This window comes from Crocuta crocuta, unplaced genomic scaffold (assembly GCF_008692635.1).
Source record: "Crocuta crocuta isolate KB4526 unplaced genomic scaffold, BGI_CrCroc_1.0 scaffold48, whole genome shotgun sequence".
Taxonomy (NCBI): Eukaryota; Metazoa; Chordata; class Mammalia; order Carnivora; family Hyaenidae; genus Crocuta; species Crocuta crocuta.
This window is the reverse complement of record NW_027533089.1, coordinates 14,473,813-14,481,209: the sequence shown is the minus strand read 5'-3', so window position 1 is coordinate 14,481,209 and position 7,397 is coordinate 14,473,813. Positions and strand designations below refer to the sequence as shown.

Sequence of the window (7,397 nt, the reverse complement as noted above, 5' to 3'; positions counted from 1 at the left end):
AAAGTTAACAAATCCATGACATGATCTCGACCACATGGAAGAGTTTAGAAAATGTGTTTTCAGAGACCTCAGGGAAAAGCAAATAGGCTATCCCCATTAATGTTTATCTCCAGTGCTTGCCATTAATTGTGTTAAGCTATCCTATCGTAACAGAGGAGCTAAATTTGAACCTCGAACTTGAGGGGAGTACAGGAAATCAAAATGTGAAGTTCAGCAAGGGAGACAAAAGCCATCCTATGCTCCCAGTGTGAAGTTCTAAATTCATATCGTTGACTGACCCGTGGCAACTCTGGAATGTCTGCTTAGACTGAGTCTCTTTAGTTTTTTTTTTTTTTTCCAAAGTCCATGAAGATATGCTTTAGTCTGGTTTTTGTTGCTGATCTCAGAAAACTAAATCTGCCAGAGGGTGGGACTCACAGAGCTGGTAGATCGTCAAAGAGGTGATTGAAGCAATCAGGGTTAGCTGATACTTACTCAAAAGTCTAAGCACAGAGAACAGCAAATTTCTGGATGTTAAAGTGAGAAAGCGAGTTGATATAAAAATTTAATTTCATCTGCTATGGAAACTGGGTCTGGCCTGACAAAATTAAAATGGATAGAAATAATATTCTGGACACTTAAATTTTATTTTCACTGTCCCGTGTCTGAACAAATAAGCATTCCAAGAAAGTAAGAGGAGCTAAAATATCCCTTTTGTGAGAAATATTCCCTGACGAAGAGTTTGTGTGCTACGTATCTTTCACTTTTATAAACTCTAAAAGGAGAATGGCTGTTGTGGACATTAAAATAATCGGTTTCCTTGAATCGCAACGTGGCAAAGCAAAGCTGATGCATCTGCGGAGAGCTAAGAAATCCTAATTCAGTTTGGCCCTGCCTGAAGAAAATCTATTATATGAAAACAAAAATTTACAGATGAATAAATTAGGGGGTGATTATTCATATTGTAAAAGAGTCTTTAAAGGATTCCCCCAGGATTCTTTTAAAGGCTTAGCTCCACTAGCTCATGTAAGTGTTTGTATGCAGATCATTAACTATCTGACAGGCAGGCCAGAAATGCAGGTAGAGAGCCAAGGGGGAAGGGAGAGAATGTTCAAGAGGCAGAGGAATAGCTGACACCTGAGGCTTGCCAAGCCTCAAGATAAATGATAAAACGATATTGAAAGTCAAAGTGAAAATACGATATTTGTTTACAAGTTATGCTTTATATTCCAGAGCTCTTTATATACCAGAATGCTGCTTGGGTTCAGAGGCCAGCTCGGCCACCTATCTAGCTGTGTAACTTTGGATAAGTTACATAACCTCTCTGAATAACCAACCATCTAGGGCTGTATAAGTATTACATAAGTTAACATATATAAAGCACTTAGTGTCCCGGCACGTAGTAAATGCTGTGTACATGTTTCTAAGATGATTCTGGAATAAGCTATTACAAAATATTGGGTATTCTCCAAAGCAGGGATTATGAGTATGATTACGATACTGGAAGGGATTTAACAAAAGCAAAATCCTCCCTCCCTCCTTCTACCCCTAAAAAAGAAGACAACAACAACAACAAAGGAACACTGACGAATGAATACTGCTCTTTCTGGGTTTCCCAAGGAAGTCAATCTGAAATTTAAACTTCTTTGAAATTATTATCCTTACTTCAGTTTTGTAGGGGGTTGGCAAAATTTCCAAGATTGAGATGCACATAGAGGCAATCAGCAACGTAGCGTCTGTTGATTTTTCTATGTTAAAAGGCTTTGATTCATCTATTATTGCATTTGTCATTCTAAAAACCATAGTAAACAAGTTGAAGTATAACTTTCTTATTTGTGGGAAAGAAAACTTTTTGCTTGATAGACTTTGCTTGGTTTGCACAAAAATGAACTCTTTCTGTGTATTCTATCCAGTGCGTCTGCCCATATGGAGTTTTGGGCTTGGAATAGACATGAATCGATTCTTTCCAAAGGAACAACCAGTAATAAAGTGTACCAGTCTGCCCTAACAGTCTGATCAAATGGTTAACAGGTTGCTAAACCAAAAACCCCCAGAGTGGTGTGAAAGCTGAGATGTGTGAGTGCAGTTAGAATGGCTGGAGGGATCAGAGTCAGGTAGATGTAAGGAAGAGGGCAGGCTCATTGCCGTTGAAGTGGCCTGTTTTGGGGCCCTGGCAGTCGATAATTAGCTTTACCATGTCACTTTTGACATGGCACGTGAGAAAGCCCAGACTGTTTTAAGGGCCAGTAGTGACACTTTTATTAAATTATAAAATGGTCTCTTAATTATTAAATTAAAATTCTCCTTTTGTGCCCCCCAAAATTCCTCTTCCTCCAGTCCATCTAGCCCTCTGGTTATACCAGAAGACCTACCCTACTTTCTCACACTCGATTCTATATCCCAGTTGGATGCAGGTTGAATAAAAATATGCTTTCTGGTCCTCACACTTAGTTTATATGAGTGAATGCTGATGGAAATGGGTAAGTAAATAGTTTTTAAGTGCACGAGGTCAAATTACTTCCTTCACAACTTGAAGTTCTTGACAGCTCTGNAGGCAGATATGCCAGATTGTTAGCTTTCAATATATTACTTTTGGAAAAAATAATTCAAGTGATTTGATTCATTTTAGGGAAAAATTCTTGAGCTCAGAAAACTTAAAACCATGGAGATATGTAAATGCTTTTTAAAGAATAAAGGACAGAAGTTTGGATAGGTGGGAACTAGCTTAGTTGCTTTTGTTTGTTAATTTAAAAAATTTTTGTCTTTCTAGAAAATAATTTGGAATGCTTCATGGATTTGCATGTCATTCTTACTCAGGGACGATGCTAATCTCCTCTGTATCATTCCTACTTTATTTTATTATTATTATTTTAAGTTTATTTACTTTGAGAGAGGGAGAAGGGTCGGGGGTGGGGGGGAGAAAGAGAATCCCAAGCAGGCTCTGCACCATCAGTGCAGAGCCCGATGTGGGGCTCAAACCCAGGAACTGAGAGATCATGATCTGAGCCAGGTTTGATGCTTAGCCGAAGGCGCCCTTCATTCCAATTGTACTATATGTGTGCTGCCAACATGAGCTAGTTGCTGGTTAAACAGTTGCCTCTTACTGGTTATTTCCTGTGTGTCCAGTAACTTTGACATGTTAGTACCAAGAATTCAGATCTCGTTAAACTTTGCTATACACAGCTTTGCCCAAAGCAGTGTGGTTTCCCAGACTTAATTCCCCCGTTGTATTTTCTCATTATACACCTATCCTTCACAGCATGTGACACGAGTGCATTGAGCAATGTACTTGTGTAATTGTTTGTTGAATGCCTGTAGTTATGGATAGACGGTAAGCTCTATCCATAGAGGGGGCGTGTATGCCTGGCTTGCTGTTGTATACTCGGTGCTTAGCCCAGGAACATACACAGAGTAGGTGCTCAGAAAATTTGTTGAATCAACAGATACTTACTAGTAAATTTTCTGTGCTTATTCTGTTTAGGAGAAATAAATATCTATCATATAACTTCCAATGAAGTTTTTCATTTTTATTTTTTACTTTTTACTTTTAAGCTATATGTACATATATTGGCTAAACCGGTTATAATGGTTAGTATATTCAAACTTGTATAGATGGGAAGTGGATGGAAAATAAAATTTATTCTCACTGCCCTTTACTGATTTCCAAAGATTTCCAACATTAATGACTTCAATTGGTTCACCTTTTAGCTCTTTGGATATTTACTATCATATTTCTAAAGAACACAGTGTATTCTTGATTTTCTTAAGACTTCAGTATCTATGGATTTCTGGATGAAAGATACGAAATTTGATACACTCTTACTTTCTACATTCTCCCCTATTTGCCCCAAGTTGAGCGGTTTTGTTGTTGTTGCTTGCTTGTTTTCATTTTTCTATTGGTTATCTTTGTTACTTAACATTATAATTAATCTATGTTTTTCAATCACCAGCTTAAGACTGGCTCTATTTTCCCCACGCTAGGTGAGGTGAGGAAATCAGCACGCCTATACTTTCTTCTTTTCTTCTTCCTTGCTGCCTTCTGTCAGCTAAATTATTATGTTTTACATTTTTTTAGTTTAAAGCAATTTACATGGAAACATTATTATTTTAATAATTTACACTTACACATTGTACCATTACATTTCCTTCTCTATCTAGTGCCTTTCAAACATTGTCTATAGTTTGACTTTAAAATAGGAATATCTGAAATAATCAATATATTAACATTAGGAATATTACTCTTTCTATAACCACAAAGTATATTTAGGCACAGGAAGAAAGCAGTGTAATCTCATAGAGTTCTAAACAGCAAAATCTTAAAGATGAATGTAGAAATAGTATAATTAATATTATATTATTTAGAAACTAAATAAATATAATGCATATTATACATTAATATGTTATGTATATCAACAATTGCTCAAAATAATGTCGTATTTTAGTTTGCTTCATATTTTAACATGACTTTCTTTTTATGCACATTACCATCCTCAACTCACCTCCAAATTTTAATTTTCCCATGAAGTCTTCTAGTCTCCTAATTTCTACTCATTACTTTTTGGGCGTACTTCTCATTCTGAGGTTTTATTCATTGTACCTCTGGCTTAGATTAAACTGTTCTTAGATTGCTTTTTTTCCTCCTTCTCAGATTATTTTTTCATGTTACTGGAGTACATCCTCATAATATTATTTTTTTAAAAAGATGAAAAGTAGACTATTTGTGAGTTCTTTAGGTTTAAAATGCCTTTATTCTTCACTTAAATTTTATTTATAATTGTACTTGGTATTCTAGATTTACAATTGCTTTATAGGCTTTTGAGCACCTTCCCTGTTGTTGGGAAGATATTGATGTCCATCTGATGGTCATTTCTTTTTGAGCAATCACTGTTTTTTTTTCTCTCTCTCTCTCTTTGATACCTTTCAGAATTTTTCTCTCCAAGCTTTGTCCTGAAATTTTAGTAATATGTATCTAATGCATTTTTGTTCCCTTGACATTTGGTCAAGTTTGACAGTCGTTGGGTTCATATTTTTTCTAGGTCCAGGAAATTTTCTTCATTTGTTTTCTTTTGTTATTTCTTTGGTTATTTCAACTCCTTCATTGTTTATGTTGTCTGCCTCTAAACCACCTTATAGATATGCCTAAGACCTCTGGATATGTATGTGCTCTCTATCAGTGCTTTTCAAGTTTTAATGCATGCAAGTTTCTCAGAGATCTTTTCAAAATGAAGAGTGTGAGTCAGTAGGTGTTAAGTGAGGCCTATGACTTTCTCTAATGAGATAGATGGTGCAGATCCTTATAGTGTGTGGATCAAATTTAGAATAGTGAGGCTTTGTCGTTCTTGAAATAATTTTTTGTGCATATTTTTTCTGTTTTTCTTCCTTTCCATCATGGAACATGTTATTAGTTCCACTTTCCAAATAAAATTTCGGCCTTTACCTCTGTCTGCTATTGTTCAGCTCACAATTTATTTTTAGATGACTGGTTGTATTATTTTTTAATTTTCAAGAAGTCATAACAGCCTCGTTTTACGTAACAATTACAATATATTCTTGAAATTTTGAGGATACTAATTAGAAAATTTTAATGTTCTCTTTTATTCCTTCCATTACCATTGTCTCTTCTGTGGTCCGTTTTCCTGTTTATTCACCTTCGTCTTTTTGTGGTTGTTGTTGTTCTACTTAATTTCCCTTGGATATCTGGTAATCCTTGGTTCATTACTAATTTGGGGATATAAAGGACTATATTTATAATATAGTTTTGTTGATAGTAGGTGGCATTTGTATCCTTTGAGGTCGAGTGGACCATTTAACCCAAAAGGCCAGTGTTCTGAATGGAGGGGCCGCCTTTAGGCTGTGTCAAAGGATGAACCCTACTGACAGGTAGCTTTTACTCTCTAGCACATTAACAAACTTGGGGTCGCACAAACTGCCATATACGCCATTTATTTCATATACAGAGGAAGAAGAGCAGCTCCCTAGCACAGTCGTTCTGAAGATGGTCTTCCCATTATAAACTTTTATTGCTACCTCTTAGCAATTGTTTCTATCTGTACCTGTCTGGAGCCTCTCCAGAGATGTTTTAAAGAAAATGAACCCTACCTCCACTATATCTCTTTTCTGTGTATGTATTTTGGGTTGTGATTTCCTCTGTTAGAGTTTATCTAACAATAGAATCAAACTACTTCTTATCTTCCAAGACTTTGTCCGACTTTCTGGCCTCCCAATGTCATTCCCCATTCTCGCCCCTTTTTTGGCTTGTTTCAAGTGCTGGAAAGGATTTATTTAGTTGTATATATGAATTGTCATTTCAGTGGGAATTTAGCATGGAAAAAAGGCAATGTAAGTCCTGTCCATCATCCTGAGTTAAGAAACTATACGGCTGTCTTAGAATTGCTCTAAATGCTTATCTGAATCTGGCTAACACTCATCTGGCTGTTCACAAACAGACAGACCTAACTGTAAATAGGTAAATTCCCATACAAGTTCCCCAGACCTTGCTAATTATTCTTCATGGATCAAGTAGGATTTAATAGTGTTAAGGGCTTTGGATGATTTTAAATTGTTCCCTAAGCCTCTTGGCAGTCCCCTGTGTGTACGGAATAGCATGATCACAAAAGAAAGTAACTATAGAGAAGTACCTAACCTATAAAGGCTAAGATAAAAATTAAAGTTAAAAAAGAATTTGAACCAGCCTATAATTGACTTTGGGGTGTTACATATTTTTATGTGAGTTGAGCTTGACCAACTCTACCTTGGATTTGCCAAGAAAATAATTGATGTGATCACAGAGCCAAGAATGATAACATGTGAAGATCTGTGGAGGATTGGCAGGACCCCAGATCACTGGGAAAAAGCCAGTAGAATACCTATTTTTAAAAGGCAATAAAAAGTTGTTTGAGAATTAATGACCTCTAATAGAGTGAAAAACCAGTGCATACTGATTACCTTGACCCAAATAAGTTTTAGAAAGTCTTCCATAATCATGGCAGTAATGAGTAGAGGAAAAATGTATTCATATAGCACATCGATATAACATTAAATATCCAAAACTGAGTAAATACGTTTAATATAAAAATATGAGATTTTTATTTATTATATTTCTTGCCATCATTTTGTTAGGAGTTTATCTTGTCAAGCATCCAGGTAATTCAAGACATCTAGATTTTGGTCACATTTCTCTATTTTTCCATAGACGTGCATTGTCACGTAGATGTTTCTGAAGACATAGAAGTATGATGTTAGATTGAAAATATTAACGGAACCATTATTCAGACACTAAATCCTTCCTTGATAACATATGTAGGCTATATGTTAACATTTTGCATGTGTGACTGAAACCTGATGGTGGCTGCCTTACTCTAGAATTTAAAATTAAATTCAAGATTATTTCAATAAACTAAGTCCTTCTTCTAAAATGA

The 7,397-nt window shown here is 35.7% G+C and overlaps 1 non-coding gene across 1 annotated transcript; it reads right to left on the bottom strand.

Annotated features, from left to right (window-relative positions):
* Nucleotides 1-2,751: 2,751 nt before the first annotated feature.
* On the bottom strand, nucleotides 2,752-2,855 carry LOC144216757 (U6 spliceosomal RNA). Its single transcript, XR_013330742.1, has one exon. It is a non-coding gene; the product is annotated as a U6 spliceosomal RNA (small nuclear RNA).
* Between the last annotated feature and the right edge of the window lie 4,542 nt (nucleotides 2,856-7,397).